Source organism: Acomys russatus, chromosome 6 (assembly GCF_903995435.1).
Source record: "Acomys russatus chromosome 6, mAcoRus1.1, whole genome shotgun sequence".
Lineage (NCBI taxonomy): Eukaryota > Metazoa > Chordata > Mammalia > Rodentia > Muridae > Acomys > Acomys russatus.
Window position 1 is genome coordinate 72,358,675 of NC_067142.1, and position 23,554 is coordinate 72,382,228.

Genomic DNA, 23,554 nt, shown 5'->3' on the forward strand with positions numbered 1-23,554 from the left:
TGAGTGGAAAACTCCATTGTGTGTTGCTGGACTGTTTTGGAAATATTTGGTCAAATGTATGTTAATTTGGCTGTAATGGCATTTAAAGCAAACAAACAAAACAAAAAAAAAAGCTGTGAAAATGGCCTTGGAGCATTATCTTTAGTTACTTGAAGAGTTTCTAGTTTTTTTTTTAAATACAGTTTATGTTAAAATAATCTTTATTAATTTAGAGAAGACAATCAATGTCTGTGAAAGAACGGACTTTTTGGATTTTTTTTTTTTTTTTTTTTTTTGTGGTCATTGTGAGTGATTGCTTTTTCTTTTTCTTAGTTTCACATTCTTCCTTTGTTCTAAATCTTAGACTGACATCTAGCTTTGACAATCATAGTATGTTTTATTTCCTGAGGGGGAATAACTTATAATGCTGTTTAGTTTTGTACTATTGGTGTGTTGGTGAATTTTTAAACTGTGTGCTAACTGCAATAAATTATATGAACTGAGAATTCCCCGTGTGTTTTTTGTATTATGGTCGCATAACAGATTTTTAAAGTTGCATAGTGCATGGCATCTTCATTTTAGTATCCATTTTATTCTGTTTCTGAAGTTATTAGAATGCTTTATGGAGACATGCGCATTCTTATCATCTAAGAAGACACTAAGTACACATTTAAAAACACAGCCCATTTCTCCAGTGTAGATCAAGACTGTAATTCCCTCAAAAATTGTGAATACAAAGAACTTAAGATGGCAAAGGTAGATTTTTTTCATAATAAGCCACACAACTACTAACCCATACACAATGCAAATCACTTTCCATGCATGATTTTATCCTAAGTTGATTGGTCAAATCCATTCTCCCATGTTCTGGCTTAAGTGGAAAATTGAAGGAGACCGGATGTCTTAATTTGGAAGACTGCTTGGCTAATGAGTGGGAGTCTAGGCAATTGAATTAGCAGCATTCGGTTGTCAACAGTAGCTGTGTACGTCCGTTTTTCTTACCAGAACTCAAAAGATCTTAGTGTTTAAGTTATAATTTTAAAGCACTTAAGTAATGCACCATTAGAACTATACCCTCCTCTTTGTCATGGCCTCTGCCCAGTTTCGTGCCTGTCTTGTTGGCTATGTGTCTGGTATGGGCTGGCTGACCCTCGGAATTGACAGAACACATGGATGTGGGACTTTGGAGGAATTGTCACATCGGCCCTAGGTTGCAGTGGGGCCTAGGTCCTGAGGTTGTATAAATACTGAAATCTTTTTAATTATCCATAACTCCCAGTCCTAAAGGCAAATATGGAAATAATTTTCTATTACTACTGTCAAAGACACTATTACACCAAAAAGCCCATGGTAAGGTTAATATTTTATAGAGGATCCAGAGTGAAACCATTTTGATGGCTTTGGCTAGAAATCCACAATTTTATCAAAGTACAAAAAAAATTTCAAGTTTGGCGTGATAACATTTAGTTTTTAACTGAGAAATTAACACAACTCACAATTGGTTTTAAACAACTGAACATTCCACATGAAGGGGAAATTTTCATTTGGCCTCCACACAACCATTCCTTGAGCAGCTAGCAAGAGAGCCACTTTCCACTCTCCCGTGAGTTAAAGCTTCCTGAAGATGCTGAGGAAAGATTGTTTTAAGTGAGCACCACCTTAGCAGGCTTCACAGGACACTCTGTAGCAGCATTCTGACCATGATTTGGAAATAACTTCTTAAAGTATCGTACAACAAGCATAGAATGTTACTACACAAAGGGTCACATTTGGCACGTGGTGTGCAAGAATCCGTTGTTTATTCGCTGCGTTGAGGAGAGAAAGTTGTCGTGTAATCCAGTTGGAAACCTGTAAAATCAGCCCTCCTTTAACATCTGTCTAATCCCTAAATTCGTACTAAAAATATGGTTTCATTTACTTTTGAAAACGTCTGTTTCTTTCAGATAATCAATTATGCCCTGGATTGCTGTGGGCCCAGCATTGTGTGCTAGGTCTACCCCAGGGAATACCCGACAAGCAGAAGACGCTAAGGATGCCGGTTGGGGATTTCCTTCCTAGTTAATTATGCTATCGGAATAATGGGTGAATCAAGTAGCATTTACCCCTAACAGACTTCACATAGGCCTCTAAAAACAGGTTTTGGATTGTTAGAAAAAGGCAAACACTATGTTAAAATTATATGTGAACTCACATTAGATGTAAGTACTAAAATTGATTGTTTCCCCAAGTCAATTTTTGTTGTGAGTGAGAAATAGCTGTCTTTTCCTTTAACCTTCAACTTCCTAGTTTTACAAATAAAACACACATTCAAAACAAAACGAAACAAAACTTGAGAAACTCCATTTTTAAAAATTAAATACAAATTGTTAAAATCTCTTAAGATATCAAAACTTCCTGCATTGTTTGCCTAGTTCATTCCTATAAAGTTTAAAATCTCTGAGTTCTAACCTAATGAAAATAAATCACATATACCTCTGGGGAGAAAAATTTTAATTGTAGATACTGTTCTAAATTTTGATTAAAATTATTGCAATGTTTGAAATTGCTGATAAAGTATACTGGAGAGGTTAAGTGTGAGTTTTGAAGTTGAGGACAGAAAAGCTGTGGTACTTTCATTAAAGACCTCTGCCATTAAAGTACTGGAGATGTCATCTTAAAAATAAAGAAATGGTTTGTTTGTTTGTTTGTTTAAAAGCAAATGGCTTTTAGGAATTTCATTTTAGGCAGAGTCCAACTTTACCACACTGCCAGAACTTTGTTATGTTAGAATGTTTAAGTTTTATTTTATTTTCCCTTTTGCCTGGGGAATCCTGGCAAAATATCTGTGATCCCTTGGTCTAGAAATGCAGTCACCTCCCTTTCTGCTCCCAGCGCTCCCCACCCTGCTCAGCTAAGGTCTTCTAGAGCAACAGCAGAGGGGTCACCTCTGAGGCAGGGTGGTGAGAGCGTCCAGAAATTCATTTTAATAGATAATGCCGAAATTAACTTTTAGTATTTTTGCAAAACCAATACCGTTAAGATGAAAATGCTCACCTATCCTTGTGATTCCTTATGGAAGAAACTGAACTCTAAATGTGCAACACTATAAAAGAAGGGATGGCTGTGTAGGAATGAATCAACAAATAGCAATAGTTTGAACTTTTTTTTTTTTTACTTTAAAAATCCAAATACCTAATCATACTTCTGCGTATGCTAAATAAGTTGTAGGTAATTCTCCCATATAGAACAGTTTTACTTTCCTCAGGGACATGCAAACCTTTGAAATCAGCTTTTTTATTTATTTATTTATTTATTTATTTATTTATTTATTTATTTATTTATGCCTTGGGGGGTTGAGGGGAAGGATGAAATATCCAGTTACCTTTCCTAGTTCTATTCTGATATTTACTAATCTCATCTTAATATCAAGCTTTATGTGGGGTGATACTTTTCTTTAGTTGAAAAGGTACCTTTAACAATATCTTTTAAAACCAAAGACTGCCTTGTATTTGTGATCACTTATCCCTCTCAATAAGGTATGTCCTTTCCTAAGCCTTGGGAATGCATTTGTGATTAGGCTCTAGGAAGCCGTGACTCTTGGAAAGGAGAGGAAAAACAAAACAAAAACCCATTTAGCTTTAAAATGTAGCACACTTAGGAACAGTTTCACTGAGCGTGTGTGGGGTAGCTTTGCGAGTCCCTGTGATACCCAGAGAATCTGTTTGTTGAGACCACGGGCATACAGATTATCTCTGCAGTTAATCATTAAATCAGATGGCTTTTGTTAAGTGTCAGTGAGCATGCTTAATGTGAGTCTACAGGAATTTTTCAAAGTTGTCGTCCCAAATACTCAAGTTTGTCGAAAGTATAGTTGTAGCTCATAGGAGCTGGAGCATGAAAGGGCGTATTTTAATATCGGTAAGCCTGTGCAAGTGGATTATATCCATTTTAATATAGAAAGTGTGTAGATGCCACTGAATGTGAACAACCAGGATGACGTCATCTATGTGTCATGACAGACCAGAGCTAACTTTTAGTATGTGACAGAATTTAGAAGATAGGTATCAGTAATGTATGAATATACCTACCCAGACCTATAAAGAATATGTATATTTCATTGAGGAAAAAAAAAACCATACCTAGTGCAGGTCAACTTACATCTAAGAGGATTATTAATGACTAACATTTTGTGTTCCTTATTATCTGAGATTAGCTTTGATTGAAGTAAAAGCATTTAAACTTTTCTTTCAAATCTCTTAAAGATTGTTTTAAAAGATTTGGAAATACACGTGTGCCTTTCTGTAAACCTCTTCTTTTGAACCTCCAGCATAGTCGTGAGCGGCTTGGTAATACTCAGACATCATTTGTGTGTTGACTAGACAGCAGTGCCTCTTAAGCAGGTAGCTGTGGACAATTTGGGGGGAGGCACGGTAGTGCAATAATTAAAATGCTGAAAGAAAGTATCTATGGTCAATGAGCTGGAACTACCACAGAAGTTGGTGACGTGTATTTAGTTGGGGAAAAACCCGTTTTCTAGCTTACAACAGTTCTCCATCATTAAACTCCTCCTCAAATATAATAAATTAGAAAAAAAACTCAAGAAAATCAGATTTGTAAAGTTATTTCTCTAGCTACCTGGCTTTGAGAAAGAAGGTCCTTGTGACAGTTTATAGCCAGCGCACTATCATAGGACAGGAGTCTCTTAGGTAAAATTTAAGATCTCTTCCACATCCTCAAGATCTTGCAAGTGAACAATCTAAAAGAAACTGATGTCTGCTGGGCGTTTCCTTAAGTCTGATTGTTGCAGAGGCACAAACTAATATTCTTACCTCGTTTTCTGTTTCCTAGTTTTCTCCGTGTCCTTTTATTTACCACAGAAGGGTAAAGCTTATTCATCAAGTGATTTTAACACCATGGCATAACTGCAATTTCCAGCTAAATTGTTTTCATGTCTTTCTACCATTTTGGAATTAAAAAAAAAAAAAAAAGGAAACAAAATTGAAATTAAAACTCCAATTTGGATTGGCCTATTTACTGCTCTGAGTACCAGATAGCTAAGTGTTAATATACCCAGGCAGGGGGCCTGAGCCTGCAGATAAAGGAGCAAGACATTTCTGGGGCTCCTTGCAATAAATGACATCAAACTGGATGCAAACCTTCAGCGAAAGGCAAAGAAATTAAAGGATATGTTGGGGCACAAAGAACTTTTGCTTTTCATAGTAAGTGTGAAGTCTAGAAAAATGTGGTGGTTTCTCACGTTCTATTTATATGTTGTTTTACTTGAGGGATGCCTTGAAGCAATGCTAGAACCACTTCTGTGCAAGGGGGAGGGAGGGGAAGTGTGTCATCATTTATTCAATTTGTTATGTAAAGGTGCTTATCTTGCAGTAAAAATAATACTTTAGTGATAATATGACAGGCGTTCTGTAGGCTTGACCAGTATGGAAGGGTTTTAAATGATTGATGTGTTGTTGTTTTTAAAAGTCAGTCAAATAGCACCCTCAAAGAATGAGGCTATCAATCCTCATGTCATTTTTATTTACCAATACATATATTTTTTTAACCTCTCCAAAAATAAATTTTAAGAAAAAAAATCAAAACAAATCTGCATCTCAAATTTGAATATTTGCATTCTGGACTGATTGTCTTTAAAATAATAAATTAGCTTTGTTGTTCAAATTATGAAAATCTAAGGGCTAGAATGGCTCAGAAATTCTCCATGTTCTCAAGCCGTGTGGTGTTTGTCTAACAGTCTCTCCTCACAGGTTGCTGCCATTCGTGTTCTCCCAGTGGGGACTAACCTAGAGGAATTATGAACATTTGAAGCTGGCTGGCCCAGAAGTGACTTTCTAGTTATTCACTCTGGTGGAGTGAGAAACAGGCACGGTGTGGGAGAAGAGGATTCAGGCCTAGGGCATGGTGTGGGAGGAGGGAATTCAGGCCTAGGGCATGGTGTGGGAGGAGGGGATTCAGGCCTAGGGCATAGTATAGGAGGAGGGGATTCAGGCCTAGGGCATGGTATAGGAGGAGGAGATTCAGGTTTAGGGCACAGTGTGGGAGGAGGGGATTCAGGCCTAGGGCATGGTGTGGGAAGAGGGGATTCAGGCCTAGGGCATGGTATGGAAGAAGGAGATTTAGGTTTAGGGCACAGTGTGGGAGAAAGGGATTCAGGCCTAGGGCATGGTGTGGGAGGAGGGGATTCAGGCCTAGGGCATGGTGTGGGAGGAGGGGATTCAGGCCTAGGGCATAGTATAGGAGGAGGGGATTCAGGCCTAGGGCATGGTATAGGAGGAGGAGATTCAGGTTTAGGGCACAGTGTGGGAGAAAGGGATTCAGGCCTAGGACATGGTGTGGGAGGAGGGGATTCAGGCCTAGGGCATGGTATGGGAGGAGGGGATTCAGGCCTAGGGCATGGTATGGGAGAAAGGGATTCAGGCCTAGGGCATGGTGTGGGAGGAGGGGATTCAGGCCTAGGGCATGGTATGGGAGGAGGGGATTCAGGCCTAGGGCATGGTATGGGAGAAAGGGATTCAGGCCTAGGACATGGTGTGGGAGGAGGGGATTCAGGCCTAGGGCATGGTGTGGGAGGAGGGGATTCAGGCCTAGGGCATGGTATGGGAGAAAGGGATTCAGGCCTAGGGCATGGTGTGGGAGGAGGGGATTCAGGCCTAGGGCATGGTGTGGGAGAAGGAGATTCAGGCCTAGGACATGGTGTGGGAGGAGGGGATTCAGGCCTAGGGCATGGTGTGGGAGGAGGGGATTCAGGCCTAGGACATGGTGTGGGAGGAGGGGATTCAGGCCTAGGACATGGTGTGGGAGGAGGGGATTCAGGCCTAGGGCATGGTGTGGGAGAAGGAGATTCAGGTTTAGGGCATGGTGTGGGAGGAGGGGATTCAGGCCTAGGGCACAGTGTGGGAGGAGGGGATTCAGGCCTAGGGCATGGTGTGGGAGGAGGGGATTCAGGCTTCTTTGCAAACATCTCACACATCCCCCAGGCCTCGGACAGGTATCATTTTAAAGATGGACCTCTTCTCCCTTTAGAGGCACACAATGGCCAAGTTCCTTGCTTTAGTTTCACCTTTGATGAAGACTGAGTCTGAAATCTCCATCCTGGTTACACTTCTGTGATCAAATTCTCACTATAATATTTGTCAGGGTTACCCTACCCATTGTCTGCTACAAACACTTACTATTGGAATCTAAATTGTTTTTTTTTTTTTTTTTTCTCCTCCACTTTGACCCAGTCATCAGCCCCATACAGCGGGGTACTTGCTGCTGCTGCTGCCTGAGCTGTTTTGGCCTCCTCTCTTTCACCTCAAGAAGAAACCCAACAGCATCCTCCTGACTCACACTCCCAGCCAGGAAAAGGTTGCTTGGGTTTCCATAAAGTGTGCAGCTTGTTCAGCCACACGAGGCAGGGCTCAGTGCAGGCGGGGAACAGCCAGCTGTCAATACTGCTGGACTTGGGGAGGCAGAGAAGTGCGGCTCTGCTGCCCAACTGGGGCCTCTGCGCTTCCTCTTCCTCACGCCATTTGCTTAGCATAGCTCTCCCCTCTCAACATAACCTACTGGAAAGAAGCTCCAATGGAGTCAGGGGGACATATCCATGTCTCACAGGATGGATGTCACTCTGCCACATTTGTTTCTTCATTTTTAAGAGTAGAGTGACAACATCCTATCCCTTGTTCCTTGACACAATGTTAGCATGAATGTGTATTTTCACATCATTAAGCTCTCAGAGGAAAAATGCTGTATAATTTTTAGGGAACAATACTACTATAGAAATGATTTGTTTTTACACCAAGATAAGAGTTTTTTTGTTTTTTGTTTTTTGTTTTTTGTTTTTTTTTTTGTTTGTTTGTTTGTTTTTTTTTTCCTTTTATCACAAAGCCTTCCCCGCAGTGTGGATCTTTTTTTTTTTTTTTTTTTTTCAATGTTGATTTTTCTTTTTGAAAATTTAAATACATCGAGCACTAATAGTTACAGTTTATTTTGGTTCTCAGCATGCCCTCATGGAAAGCAATTTCTACATGTTGTGTGAAAATTAAAGGGTCATATCTGTGATAAGCTTACACACTCTCAGGTGGGCTAGTGGGTGTGAACACATGTGTGCAAGTCTCCTCTCATTGATGTCACACCTTTGGTTTCTTCTGACAACTTTCTCCATGCCCTGGGCCTGTTTTTTTATTGATCCAGGGTGCCACACCCATATCACTTCTTCTTGGGAGTAAAGAGAAGACTTCACTGACTTCTCAGAGAAAAAACTGCTATGTCAAGTGCCCCCCCCCTTTATGCTGAAGAAATCAAGATTAAAAATGCCATGATTGATGTTCACTGGAGTATCATTTTAAGAAATCGTATAAAAAACAGTGACGACTATACAGAATGACAACAGACAAGTGCCCAACTCCCTTGTAACCGAGAGAAGGCGGCACATGTCAGGTCAGCCCAGAGCATCTCGCTCAGTGTCAGGCCTCCTGTCACCGATGTGCTCTATGTGTTGTCACGGCCATACCATGGTGTCATGCGAATGGGTGTGGGAGGGTAACACATCTGGGTGGCGCCCAAAGCGCAGCAGAGCACAACCGTGTGCCTGCTTAGCCAGACACTTTAAAATGATAGGATATGATCCAACTGTGGGGTGTGTGTGTGTGTGTGTAGCAGAGCCAAGTACTGTATGGCTTCAGAGTCTAGTCAGCCTGTCCACTTCCCTCTTTGATGCGATGCCACTTCACAAAAGCAGTTGGGCCACGGCCTCTATTTTTTTTCCCCTTTTCTTTCTTTCCCTCCTTGTTATCACGATACAATCTTCCTTTTTAGTCTTATCATTTTCATCAGTTCTTATAAAAGCCAAAATGAGCAAAACAATACCTGTTTGGTTAAAAAAAAAAAAAACAAACCAAAAAACAGTTCTTTGTTGCTATATTTAATCATTTGGTTTTTAAAAAGAAGAAAAAAGAAAACAACAACAACAAAAAACAAACAAGCACCTCCCTCCCACTGTCGGGGGTGGGGGGGGGGAAACAACCTTCTCTCTGCTTGATTCCATAGACAAGAATCCAAAGGACATTAGCTGCTCCGTTGCACACATTGGAGGGAGAGTTTGCTGCAGGCTCTGTCTCCCTAATAGACTGGAGATTTTGTAAAAGGTTTTGGAGGGTTTTGTTTAACCATTTCTGCATGTGTTTTTAATGAGCTCATGATGATTTGTAACAAAGGCCAGGTTGTGAGGTTTGCAGCCTTTTTTTTTTTTCCGGACCCGATCCCTTCCCGCTGACCTGCAGAGTAGGCACCTGTGCTCCTTGCCTGGCTCACGTATGGGAGTCAAGGTGGTAGGGCCATCTCCGGGCCTGTCTGCCTGCCAGGGATGAATCATGCAGTAGGCAGAGCGGAAGGAGTCTCTTTGTTGACACCTTTCCATCTGGACTTTGGATACGGCCGGCCGTTCATGGAGAGCCTGGGTTAGCTGGAAAGAACTGCTCCAGTCAGCTCCTCCATGAAGGCCCCGGGCAGTGTAAAACACACCAGCAAAGGAACTGCCCAGAATTGCTGCCGCAAAGCAGAGAAGCGTCCTTCCCAGGTCCAGGCACCCAGGTTTGTGAATGTGACTCCCCCCTTGACAAGTGGGTATTTAATAGTCAGTAGGATCATTTACAGCCTCATTCAGATAAAGTGATGGGAGGACACCTGAATAAATACATCAAGCTCAGGTGGCTGAGTGCTAACCCTTTGGAGTTTAATAATTAAAATAAACACAACTATTGAGACGAATCCCAGTTTTGTCATGTATAAATGTAAGATGCTCTGCACAGGATGGTGTTTGTGATTCATGGAGCAATATGATGGATAGATGATATGTATTCCATAGCTATTTAAGAAGAAGAAGAAAAAAAGAGACCATCTTAGTCATTGGGGTAAAGCTATGTGATACATTGTACCATCCACTCTGATTTTGGGCCAGTAGATTTTTTTTTTTTTTTTTGTCTTTCTGTCTTTTTTTTTTTTTTTTGTGAAAGATTACTTCTTGGCAAACTAGATATGCAAACGCCAGAATACAGTAAAACCACATTTAATTGGACCTACTTGCCAACTCCTTGAACACAGCTTGGATTATCCCACTGGAGGCTGCTTCTGTTAAAAGCTGGGGGAGGAGGAAATGGCATACTGACAAGGCCTCGGATATTTTTTTTTTTCTCCACTCGAAGTACAATTATGCAATGAGCCAAGTTTGGAAGTATTTTACTATGTTTAATAATTATTATTAAAGATATTGTAAAACATATGCATTTGTTAAGTGGAATGTAATGGGAGTAAAAATCATGTCATAAATTTCACTTTGGATTTATTTTTCTATTTTGCGTTTTATTTGACAGCCTTCCAACTTGAGTCTAGCCCAAAGCCTGTACTCTAATATAGATCATACTTGATATTAAAGTGAGAAGAGGGGGTGATTTATAGGCGCTGCATAGGAACTGTTTTCTTATCAGGGCCAGCCTATATGGAACCACCACCTCTGTTCAGGTAATGACTGATGTGAAAACCATTCACAGCGGGATGGCAGCGAGAGAGAACACAGCAGCTCTGAAAACCACATGTCCTGGCCATGCCTGCTGCTCAAATAGAAGCTGGAGCAGAGAGCAGGGTGGCTACTTCTTTGTGTGTGTGACTCTTGGAGGAATGAGGTTAGGATGCTGGGTGCTGAGCTGTGGTGCTAAATTCCCATCCCAACTTCTCACCTGGGATGCTGGCATTGGTCTGTTGCATGTCTTGAGCTTAAACAAATTTGTCTTATCTATACAGTGTCTTTTCCAAAGAGGAAGAAATGCTCCTGAAATCCCACTTCTTGACATTGAGCGGAGGTGCCATCTCTAATGATTAGCGAGACACTCGAGGTTGTTTGTGCCGAACTCCACCTGCGCTGTGAAATCCCCGTGATTTTTCTCACATTCCCACTCAAGCTGCTGAGCAACTGGGCCCTCTCTCTCTCTTCTATGTGTGGTTGTGTCAGTGTGACTTCGGTGCGGTGCGCCATCCACCGGGTTGTTTCCTTCTGCCCCACCACAACTAATGATGAGATGTGGGAGGAGGCTAGCAGGTCACGGGAGGGCAGAGTCCCCGTATCCACCACTCCCCTCCCCCCGCCCCCGCCCCTTCAGCAGGCTGCCTTTCTTTCCAGTGGGGGTGACATCCTCTGGTCTGCTTTCCTAGGTACCCTTTGAAAGGATTCCCCCAGGGCTTCTGGAACCCTCCTGCAGCTCTGCTGCCGCGTGGTGGGACTGCGGCAGCGTGAGGCTTGCATGTGCAAAGGGAAGGCAAGGACATCTGGACTGCGTCCCCAAAGCAGAGTACCCGAGGCGAGCCTTTCCCAAGCCAGCAGCACCAGCCCCCAGTGCCCTATAACTTTCTCTGGACACCCACAGCTCTGTGTCAGGAAGGACTGACCAGGAGCTAGAGAGAGGGAGGGCTTGGGAGCTTTCTGGAAAGGTCTTGCTTCTAAAAACCGGAAACCAGGAGGGAAGAAGGTGCTGATGAAAAATCTGCCCTCTTGTTCTCTGCTGACTAAGCCGTGTTGTACTGACAAGAGACTAGATCGTTTCATCTTTAAAATAAACCTTTTTGAGCTAGATGCCGCTGAGGTTCATTCTAGCTCTGCGTTCTTGGGTATCTTATACCTATTTAGCTGAAATGCTGCCTGAACTTGAACAGGGCAGTATTTTCCAATTAGAGTAGAAATAGTGACTAATACAGCCGTAGGCTTCTGAGGTGCCCATGATCAAAGGCATGCTTGCTCCGATAAGGGCGGGCAGGGGGAGGGCTGGGGAGGCCTTCTCCTGGCCAGTGGGATTTTAATATCTAACTGCACTCACGTTTACACATGTCAGCCATGTGCTAAGCATATGTTTTCTTGTGTCTGGTCAAATCCAGTGGGTGTGGGGTTAATTTTTAATTTTTATTTTTTTTTTTAATGTTTATTTTTTTAACAGGCAAAAACAAAAACAAAAACAAAACCCAAAAAACAACAAAACAAAACAAAAACCCTTAGAGATTCTAAATAAATACACCACAAGAACTTCGTGCTTTGTTTTATTTTGTTAGCACTTTTAAGAAAGTGGGTGAAGACAGAATCAGCCATGTTGTACATTTTTCGTTATTGGTTATTTTAGGGTTCGCCTAGATAAGCATGCTCCCTTTTAGTTCTGCAAAGGGATTTTCTGTCTCAGTTTCTCCACAGAACTTTCTTTGGACAGCTCTCTGCCACCTTGTGTCACAGGTCCTTGTGTATGAAAAGGCTAATTCTGATCCTTGAGCAGCTGTCAAAGGAAGGCACGCAAAAGACTAGTGCTCCTCAGATATGGTTCATGGGACTTTAGCAAAAGGGATTCCTATAGGTCTAGAGGTCAGAGGTCACATACATTAGATTATCAAGAGACCATACTGTTTTTGCCAATGGACTTTAAAATTAGAGAAGAGCCAACTCTTAATCCCGAATAACAACCCCCCTCACCTCCCCCCCCACCCTTGCCGGATGTGTTTGTGCGCATGCGCACACATGGATGCCAGAAATCAACCTTGGTGTTATTTCTCAGGAGCCATCCACCTTGTTTTTGTTTCTTTTGTTGTTGTTGTTTTGCGACACAGGCTATCCTGAAAGTCCGCTGTGTAGCCCATGCTGGCTGCCCTCAAACCGAAATCAACTGCCTCAATTTTCCCAGTGCTGCGGTTACAGGTACGAGCCACGGAACCCTACTCTCACTTTGTTTTGAGGCAAGGTCTCTTACAGGAGCAGGGCCTTGCAGTTAGCCTACTGGCTGGCTTGGTATCCCTTCTGTCTGCCTGTCTGCCGCCACCTTCCCAGGGCCGGAAGGGCTTGCTACCATGCTGGGCTTGCTTTATGGGTTCTGGGAATTTAACTGGGGCCCCCCTACTTCGGCAGCACGCTCTTCACTCACTGAGCCATGTCTCCAAGCAGACTCCAAGAGGACTAACTACTCCTCAGGGAATCTCAAGACACACCCAGATTTCTAGTGCGGTCTTAAATCACTCCAGGTGGAAGAAAATTCTACCACAATCTTCCGTGCAGAAAACCATCCAAGAGAATGAGTGGCAGACTGAAACCTAATTGAAATATTCTCATTTTTCTCTTTTCCATTCGGAAGTCACAAAGTGAAAAATGATTGAGAAATTCGAGCTTGACACAGGAGCAGGATCGAAATAGGGCCACGCTCTCATATTAGTTAAAACTCTTGGGGTTGCAAAGGAGTGAAATCCAACTTAAGTTAGTTGAAGCCAAGAAAGAATTTTTGTCATAAGGCTACGTGGATTCTGGGGGATCCAAAAGAGGAATAAGTCTGGGCCTGGGCGCAGCTAGCCCGCGCGGCTCGGGCTCGGGGGCTGTCTGGATTCGTTCTCCTGCCATTGCCTCTGCTTTCCTTACTGCTGATTGGCAGTTCCCATCCCTCAGTCCACATGGTGGAACAGGGCTGCCAACTGCTTCTGCATTTACATGTCTTCATTTTCAGACACCCAGGGGGAGACTGACTTCTTTTTGTCAGTTGCAGGGCCCAAATCTTGGGGGAGGGCTCTGATTGGTCAGCTTGGATCAGGTGCCCATTTCTCCACCAATGGCCGGGGCCAAGAGTGCGTCCCATTGTGCCAACAGGCAGACTCCTGTGGTGCCATATGCATGTCGAGGGGCCTGCATGTTTAGGGGGCCGGGGGCCGAGGAATAGTTCCCAGGAGCCAGGGACACGGTTCCCAGAAATGAGGCCGGTGCTGGGCTGAGAAAACAATGGGAGCCCATCATGCTTCTGGACTGAATTTAAAGACAAACTATGAAAAGATATTTATTTGGAAGTGAGAAGAATATGTTCTCCCTTGTGGCGTAACAGCAGTTAATTTCTAACCCACGGTCAAGCACTAAGTGAGATAATGTATGTTTGTTAAAGCACTGTGCGAAAAAAATTAATTTTCGTGTCAGCTCCCTCTCTTGGAGCATTTCCACGTGCGTGCGTCTTTCTGATGTCTTTACCTGGCTCATTCTGCAGAACCCAACAGCAAGCATCTCTCTCCTTGGCTGAATAATGACCAGTGTGCTTTGTGAGCCCAGCACCGGGTAGTCAGACAGTCTGAGCTGAGAACAGAGGAGGTACATCCTCTCTACTTCCTTGGGGCCTTGAAGAGTGCTTCTGTATCCGCGAAGAGATCTGCCCTGGCACAGGTAAGAAAGGTACGTTCTCCACCTAGGGATGCAGGAAGCACGGAGGTGCTGGGAGTACAGATGTGAGGTAATGTGAGCAAAGTCCTCAGACTCTGAGTGCACATTAACCACCAGTCAGGCGGTTAGCTACTGGGCTCTGTTGCTTCTAAGTAAACCCTCTCGTGGCTGCCTGCCTCCTGGAAAGAGAGACCAAGCCTTGGAGAGACCTGCTGTCTAGTGCCCCAGGAAGAGACCGACACGAATTGGTTTAATGGAAGATAGAAACAGGCTGTGTCGGTCCCTAGATGCTCTCGGTCCTGTCTTAGGGTTTCTGTTACTGTGAAGAGACACCGCGGCAGCTCTTATAAAGGAAAACAGTTAACTGGCATTGGCTTACAGTTCAGAGGGTTGGTCCATTATTGCCATTGTGAGAAGCGCGGTGGAGACGTAGGTGAGAGTTCTCCATCTGCATTGGGCAGACAGCAGGAAGAGATAGCCACACTGGGCCTGGCTGGAGCGTCTGAGATCTCAAAGCCTACCCCAAGTGATGAGCTTCTTCCAGTTAGGCCACACCTACCCCAGCAAGGCCACACCTCCTAACAGTGCCTCCTTATGTGCCAGCGGGAGACCATTATCATTCAAACCACCACAGGTTCTAGCCCTAAAGATGCAAATGGTGAGCTCTAAAGGCCGAGATGGAGAAGCAGTGACCCAGAGCCCTGCAAGCCTCCAGGTCTGGCTTCTGTGTTAAAAACTAACGCTGCAGCTCTCTTTGAACGAGAACCGGTCCGGTGAGTTACCCCTGACTAGATAACGGAAGCATTGCCTCAGCAGAGATGCCCGCAGTCACAGGTACAGAAAATTGACTCAGACCGAGTTCAGAAAAGAAGACCATTTATTAACTCGTATAGCCGAGGAGTCCAGGAGTGATGGCGACCTTCACAGTAACCAGGTGTAGGGAGTGACACAGAGACTTAAATGATGGCATTTCTCTCATTTTCTCCTTCCCTCTTTCCCACGTTTTTTTTTTTATTAAAGGGGGGTGGTTATTCCCTTAATTTCAGCTGCAAATACTCTTTTTTTCCTTTTTTTTTTTTTGTTGTTGTTGTGTTTTGTTTTGTTTTTCCTGAAACAGGGTCTCTCTGTGTTAGCCTTGGCTGCCCTGGACTCGCTTTGTAGACCAGGCTGGCCTTGAACTCACAGTGATCTGCCTGCCTCTGCTTCCCGAGTGCTGGGATTAGCAAATATTCTCTCTTCATAGGGTAAGATAATCAAACACAGAAAAAGCTAATCATATCCAGCTAGCGACCCCAAGGAGAAGGGGATGACACCCTCCTGGTGCCTGTGTTTAACTCCTAAGGGTGCAGCTGTCTAAGCTTCGCTTTGGACAGTGCGCTCCTCCATGACGTAGGAAGGTGACCTATGCTAAGGAGGCCAGCTTGGGGATCATACCTAAGCCTTGGTACAGGTCTTCCAGAGGTGGAACAGTGGAAGGGCAGAACTGAGGAGATTCTATGAAGAAGTCACTCTGAGGTCCTTCCTGCCCAAGGAAAGAAACTTGGCATGTAGCAGGCTAGGAAAAGAGGAGGGCGTGGTGTGTAATAGCAAGGATGGGTGTTTTGCTTTGCTTTGCAACCGGGTCTCATGTACCCCAGGCTAGCCTCAAACTTCCAGGAGGACCTAGAAGTTCTGAGCTTCCTACTCTGTCTCTCGGGTGCTGGAATTACAGGCACGCGTCACCAGGCCAGTCTATGTGACGAAGGGCTGGGATGGAACCCAGGGCTTTGTGTGGGCCTGAGACACACAGGGACCTGCTGACCAAGTGTCATCTCACCACCATCTTAGAGAAATCTCTAGAACATTTTTTTCCCCTTAAGTGGCTACTGTACTCTTCGCTCTGGGAACACAGAGGTCCCTACCATCATGACACCATGTAGTGGGTAATGAAATAAACAAACAGAAGTTGTCATAAACCCTCAAGAGTATTCTGTAAGCTGAAGAACAAAACAGCAGATAGGACCACACAGTGATTGGGAGCCAGCCTGGAGGATGCGTCAGAGACTTTTCTAGAGAGGTGGCAGGTGGATAGAGATCAGCCGGCAGCGAGCAGGTGGAAGAGCAGGCTGGACTCAGAGACTCACGGGTATATTCGAGGAACCTGGAGACCCAGCTCAATGCTTAGCCTCATTAGTCCAGCCAGGGCATCGGTGGAGAGGGTGTTTTAGTGTCACAGAGCCACTAGGACAAATGCCACAGACTCTATGTCTTAAAAACATATTGTCTTGTGCAAACAAACAAAACAAAACAAAAAGCAAAAATAAACAACCCCTCCCCCCCAAAAAAAAACTCTCCAAAATTAAGATGTTGGCGTAGCCATTGTTCCTCCAGGAGATCCACTGGGGAAACATCCCTTAACACTTCACTTCAGCTTCTGATGGTGCTAGGGACTCCTGTGGCTGCAGTCTAACCTCCACCTTTATCATTATGTGGTTCCTTGCTCTATGTCTGGGTTTCTCCTCTGCTTCTTCTGAGGATACTGGTCATTGGACTTGGGGCACACTGGACAAACCACAGTGATGTGACAGGACCCTAGAGCGTGTTCCATCTGCAAAGACCCCCCCTTCCCTTTTTTTTTTTTTTTTTTTTTTTGGTTTTTCAAGACAAGGTTTCTGTGTGTTAGCCTTGGCTGTTCTGGACTTGCTGTGTAGACCAGGCTGGCCTCAAACTCACAGCCATCTGCCTAGCCTCTGCCTCCCGAGTGCTGGGATTAAAGGCATGCACCACCAAGCCTGGAAAGACTTATTTAGATGTATCTTCTGGAAAGCTACCATCTAACCTGCGACAGAGGGCCGCACAGTGAGTGTGTTCTCAGTGTTGGACGGGGTCAGCTCTTAGAGTCTCTGGAGCAAGGAAAGTAGATTCATTTTCTGTCCATTCGAGAAGAAATCCTAGGTATCTTGTGGAAGCACATAGTAAGGTGGTGGTGGGGCATCTACACTGCTGGGGTCCAGGGCAGAAAGTAGAGAGCTGGGTAACATCTCACCAGAGCAAGGGATGGACAAAAGTGTTTGCATCATAGGTCTACTTGGCCAATAGATTTGAGGTAGTGGAGTGGTAGGATGGAGGCACAGGAACTATAGACAAAATACCATTCTTAGTGGGGTCCCCAAACTGCTTTTCCTCCAGGAGACAGCCCTGAGCAATGGGAAGAATGTTACCAAAAATCTGGGTTCAAATCCCAGACCTCCTTCTGTTTCCCAGATTATTCACTTTGGTGATGTTTCCCAGTGCCTGAGCTGTGGTTTTCTGTTCTAGAAAATGGAGCTAGTAATAAGGACGTCACAGATCTCTTGAAAGAATTAAATGATACTATGAGTAGGGCGTGGCTCTAGGGCTTGGCACCTCGTGGGCACCCAGATGTGCTGGCTTCCCCTCCTTCCTCCTTGCTTGGCCTGTCCCCTTTCTGCCTGGTACTTCCCCAGGGCTCAGCTGTGCCCAGCTCTTACTTCCCTTTCCCACGTCACCTGCAACCTCTGTCTCCTGGGACCTCTCCTTAGAGGGACCCTCTCCACCGACCTGGAACCTTCAAGCAAGTGTCTTTTCCCGGTGCCTGGTAACCAGCACGGCAACATGCTGTAAACGCAACACACAGTGAAGTGCATGGTCTGAGCACCTAGACCTCCAGTGCTTGCTTAGCTGATCTCTGTGGTGGTGGTGTCACACACTGTCTCTCTCTCTTTTTTCTTGCGTCGCTTACACAGCAAACATTCCAAGGGGGTTGGCATTGCCTGGCTCCGGAAAAGGCAAGCTGAACTGTGGTTTTCTTTTGGTGTGTTTCGCTCATTCTGCTTTGTAGCCCATTCTCTTTGGTAACAGATATCCCCCTACACTGGTTTAAAGTACCCACCATAAAATAAAATAAAATAAAATAAAATAAAATAAAATAAAATAAAATAAAAATAAAGTCCCCCCACCATGCAGCTCTTAACTGGCTGGCTCCCCTACCCCACCCCGCCCCCCATAGCCTCACAAACACCCTAACCCATCCGTTGTACAAGTCTTTGCCATGATGTTTGATGTAGGGTCTAGATAAAGCCTGGAACCAATTTCTTTTGCTTCATTTTGATGGCCCAGAAATTCAGATTGGAATGACCAAAGAGGGGCTTTAAAGACCCAAAGCAGGGTTTCAACTCACCCAGGCAAATCTCTGTTTATACAGGTAAGGAAAATGAGCCTCAGGCAATGTGAAAAGACTGGCCCAGAGTCACATAGCTGGGTTGAGGTGAAGATATGAGACTTGAGTTCCCCTACCCCAGCCCGCACTTCCTGCCTCTTGGTTCTACTCAGAGTAGTAAAGGAGATGGCTGGACCCCCACATCAGCTATGTCTCAAGGAAGTGCTCATATCCATCTTGTGTTTGATAGGGAAAGCTGCACTGTGATTATTCTAACCGTGTATGTGCCCTGGGTACCCAGAGCCTGTCTGTGCCTTCTAACAGGAGCTAGACATCCATGGTACCACGTGGACAAAAAGCCGGCCAGCATACTCAGCCCCACTGAATCCCGTCTTTGAGTTGAGGACTCGGTTTATATTTCATCGACACTCAGCACGCTATGAGCTCGGGGTTGGGCGTGTGCTTGCTCTCTTTGGGAATGTGGATTTGAAGTTCATGGAGCAGGTTCCGATCTAGGAAGGAAATAGCCTTTTACTCACGGGGCCTTTCTGGACTGTATTGGGGTCTATGTGTTCGTCACCAGCCTGACCTGGTTGTTCTCAGAAACACATACTCACAGAGGTCTCAAAGAGCTGGGTTTGGGAAGGCCTACCTGTGGGGATCAGGCATCTTCCATGTAGGCTCCCCATCTCCAGGAGGGTGCTCACAGGCCCAGCTTCGGTAGCAGAACCCTCCCATCCTTCCATCCCCCTTTCTTGGAGTTGAGGGGGAGGTGAGAAGGGGCTTGGCTCTGTGCCTGGCACACAGCGATCCTCCGGGAAGGTGCCAGCTAGTACTACAGCTACTGTTGGTGTTACTGTCACAGCGTCCGCACCTTCTACACCGCCCACGGGCTGCTTCCTGCCAGCATTGCGACCTGGAGGGAAGGGAGTGAGCTGGGAGATAGGAACCATGGAGTGTGGAGGTCAGCGCCTTCCCAGGCCTGCTGCCCTTCCCAGACTCCTTTGCTCCCTCTGGATGGTCATTCCTACACACTGTGGCATTCACCTGAGTGTCTGCTCTTATTCACATTGAGACCGTTGAGATCTACTGGGAACTGGGCATTCTCACGTCAGCCTCAGGAAGCTGGTGTTCCCGCACAAACTGTAATACAGCAGAATCAAGATTCCAAGGGTGAAGTGACATGCCCGAGGTCACTACAGAATGATGGGCTGAGCCCTGCCCACCTCCAAAGCTGGCACTGTACCTGCTTGCTTAGGAATACCTGCTGCCTGTCACCAGCCAGTCACCAACACTTAGTCGTTAGGGGTCATGGGTAATTTTCCTTTGCAATTCTTAGATTCTGGGCTTTCCAAAGGAGCCTGCATTACTTGTGTAAGTGAAAATAGCATTGGTGGTCACTAACAGTGTCCTGGCTACACGTCATCTCATTTGTGCCCTGCATAGTCACGGGCTCTGTATGGGTAGTGTCCTCACTTTGTTTTTCTTCCTATTCTTCCTGCCCCCTTCCCTGCCTCCCTCTCTCTCTTTCCTCTGTTTATTTTGTTTGTTCCCTTAAGACAGGATATTGCTACATAGCCATAGCCCAGGCTGGCCTAGAACTCACGGCAACCCTCCTGCCTCTGATTTTATAATCCAGCCCCACTTCCTGTTCTCTTTCAGCTTCCTGACTGCTGATGAGACGTGACCAGACAGCCTCCTGCTTAGGCCACTGTTCTTTGTCTCCCATACTGAAATATAATCTCTCTCTCGAGCTGCAAGCCTGAATATGCCCATCCTTCCTCAGGGTATTTTATCATAGCAACAGGAAAAGGAAGTAAGACAAAGGAGGGTCACGTGCAGATCAGCCCATGCTGACACTGGGTTAAGGTGGAATCCTTAGCAGTGGGACTTAGCAGGAAGAAGTCAGGTCAGTGTGTGAGTGTGACCTTGAAGGAGATTGTGGGACCCCAGCTCCTTACCCATTTCCCCCATTGTCTCACAGTTATTTGCTGTACCAAGAATTACCATCATGATATGCTGTCCAACACAGGCCCCAAAAGCAATGGGCTGTAGACTGGTGATTCCGCAACTGTGAGCCAAAACCAACAAATAAACAACAACAATGGCAGAAAAACAGACAAACAAACAAACAAAAAACCTTCCCTTCGTAGAAGCTGATTATCTGAGTTCTTGTTACAAGGACGAAAGCTGATAGGACTCCCTGTGAGTGTCCACCTTTCTGTATTTCATTGCTTGTACAGCCCTGACCTCTTTCTCATGTGTCTTTTATTCCACTTTAAATGCAGAGACGTATTGTGGTCACATGGCGTCTGGAGGTTACTTGATTTAGGACAGCGTCTTTAAGCAAAAGATGCTAGAATGTGTTACTTGGGGGAAACCTCATAAAACCACCTGGAAATGTGGCTTCCTCTCTGCGATCCCTCCCAGGACCTCAGGAAGGACCCCTGTTAGCTTGGAGACCTGAGGCTCAGCTGCAGAGCCTTCAGGTTACACCCTCCTCCAGGCTTAAAAGACTGGTTAAAAAGTGTTAAAAAGAGCTCAAAGTTCAGCTTGATCAATACCAGGAAGTAAAATTAAACAAAGAATGCTGAACAAAACAGAAAACTCCTTCCAGGAAGCCTCTTGGGTCAAGAGGAAGAGCAAGGAGCGTTGAGTTCTTCTATGAAGTGAAGATAAGAGCCTCTGTCTGGGAGGAGTCAGTAAGGTAGCGTGTACACCCCAGCTTTGTCCCTTCCTCATAACTACCGAGGAACGAAAAGATACTTGGACTCTTTTTGTCCTCTGCGAAATCTATCCTCCAGTCTTGTATACACTGGGCATTCCATAGTTCACTGAATGAACTGGGTGGGTGGATGAGTCATTTTGTTAAGAAGGAAGTCCATCCTTGGGAGAGGGCTTGGGACTCTATCTAAATGAGTTTTCCAGTGGGGGCTGCTCATTCTCAGTCCTTCACTGGTGGCAATCAACAGAAAGGCAGGAAGGACGCACATCTGGCTGAGGAAGCAGAGATCGGCTGGGGTGATCCGGAGAAGTTCTGCTTGGGCTGACTATGAAGAATTAGCATGCACCCGAACTAGACAAAAGCTGTCAAACGCAATCCACGAAGATATGTTTGATGGCTATGCCATGCAACACTGGTAGAGTTCTCACTTCATTCTTTTTTTAATACATTTGGTGCTTAGGGAGCAGTTATTTCACTGACACAATCTTCTGGGGCTTGGGGAGGAAGTACCTTTCCGTTGGCTTCTCAAAGGGCTATTATAAAGATGAAACGCTGTGCAGGTGGTGGTAGTGTGTTTGTGTGCCTGTCTTTGCTGTAGTGAAGTTAAACTTTGGGCAGAGGGCAGATAGTCTTGTGGAAGAGTGGGATAGAAGGACCAGGAGGGGACAGGAGCTCCACAAGACCAACAGAGCCAACAAATCTGGGCCCGGGGTGGGGGTGGGGGGGCGAGGGGGCCTTACAGAGACTGATGCACCAAACAAGGACCAGGACCTAGGCCCCCTGCTCAGATGTAGCCTATAGGCAGCTCAGTCCCCGTAGGGGTCCCCTAGTCAGGGGAGCAGGGGCTGTCCCTGCCATGGACTCTGTGGCCTGCTCTTTGATCACTTCCCCATGGCGGAGTCCTTTCCAGGCCACAGAGGAAAAGGATGCAGGCAAACCTCATGAGACTTGGTAGGTAGACCCCAGGTAGACTGGGGTCAGTTGATAGGGGAGATGAGCTCCCTCTCTCTGAGGACTAGGAGAGGGGTACAGGGGTAAGGAGGGAAGGAGATGAGGGAGGGGCCTATGATTGGCATTAAAAAAGATTAAATGCAAAAAGTATGTACAAATGCGTGTAAGCCTTAAGTACCACATAAAGAATGTAGGAGGTTGTTCCTATTGGCACCATTTGGGACTCATTTCTTTTTCCCTTTCTAGGACTCACCCTTTCTGTTTTTGTTTCTCAAGACAGGTTTCTCTGTGTAGCCTTGTCTATCCTAGAATTTGCTCTGTAGACCAGGCTGGCCTCAAACTCACAGAGATCCGCCTGCCTCTGTCTCCTGAGTGCTGGGATTCAAGGCGTGTGCCACCAAGCTCCTTGCCCCTCTCTGCACTCTTATTGACTCTGTATCCTGTGAGCTTACCTGACATGTCATTGCTCCCCAAAAGTATGTGCTCCTTGGCACCAGTGTGACCAAAGTGATCTGTGCCATGTGGTGTCTGCCTGTTCTTCAGGGCCTGGATCTATTAGTCAGCTTTCCGGTGATAACAAACCACCAGTGGTTGTTTATAAGCGAGAACGCTTTCTCTGAGCTTTTAATTCTGGAGGCTTCTGTCTATTATCAGTTAGGCTCATTGGTTTTGGGGATGCAAGCCTGTTCCTGTCAGTGCCAGAAAAGGAAAGAGATCATTCAATCTCTACCTTCAACCAGACGCCACCTCTTAAAGTTCCTACCACTCAGCAGTGCCTAGCAAGGCAACAGTCCCTTAGCATGTTAGCCACTGGGAAAGATTCTGGGTACAAACTATGGCCCTACGGTCTTTGGGAACAGAAAATGTCTGACTTATTTTCATCAGGCAGTCTTGAGAACAATTCCTGGTGTATAGTGAGTGTAGCAGAGCTTAGAGAAATGTTTGCTGGGCAGAGAATGCTCACATGTGATGGAGAATGGCTCTCTTGTGTTTTGTTTTCTCTGTGTCCTTCAATTGTATGGGCCACTTAAGGGGGGCAAAGGTAGTCCTAAGCCACTAACTACCACCCTTTATTCCTTCTAGGACAGCAAGGCCATGCATATTTCTTGTTACTCAATAAATCTTGAAGAGTGACCCATTTCCCTCTGGTTTCCCTCAGAAGAAAAGACAATTTTTATTTTTGTGTAGCTTTAGAAGTGCCATGACTATCCAATGATGAGAGAGGTAGGGTTAGGGTCCAGTCAGATTTCTGAGGCTATGGGTTCGGATCCTGTGCTATCTGGAGCACTTGCCTCTCTGCAATCTAGGTTGCTTTTCTACATGTAGTAGGACAATAATTGTCCCAGGCAGCCCACTGAAGGGATCGCAGTCAAGACCAGCAGAATAAGACCTCCACTCCCCAGCCCCGCAGCCTGGCGCCTCCCCACCCCCACCTTAGTCCTTATGAAACAGGGCCCATGGTAGACACAGAAAACATTTATTGATAAGTTTTGGTCAAAGGGCCACAAAAGGGCAATTTTAAGAACATATACAGTAGTACCACCCTGGG

At 45.2% G+C, this 23,554-nt stretch overlaps 1 protein-coding gene and 1 long non-coding RNA gene across 3 annotated transcripts in view; one reads left to right on the forward strand and one right to left on the reverse strand.

Annotated features, from left to right (window-relative positions):
- Adss2 (adenylosuccinate synthase 2) overlaps nt 1-23,554 on the reverse strand; it is an 832,666-nt gene that overhangs the window by 500,359 nt on the left and 308,753 nt on the right. The window lies entirely within an intron of this gene.
- The window catches only part of LOC127190768 (uncharacterized), a 39,756-nt gene continuing 36,816 nt past the window's right edge, over nt 20,615-23,554 (forward strand). The window contains exon 1 of the long non-coding RNA XR_007830801.1: nt 20,615-21,036. This is a non-coding gene — a long non-coding RNA (uncharacterized LOC127190768). The remainder of the gene's footprint in view (nt 21,037-23,554) is intronic.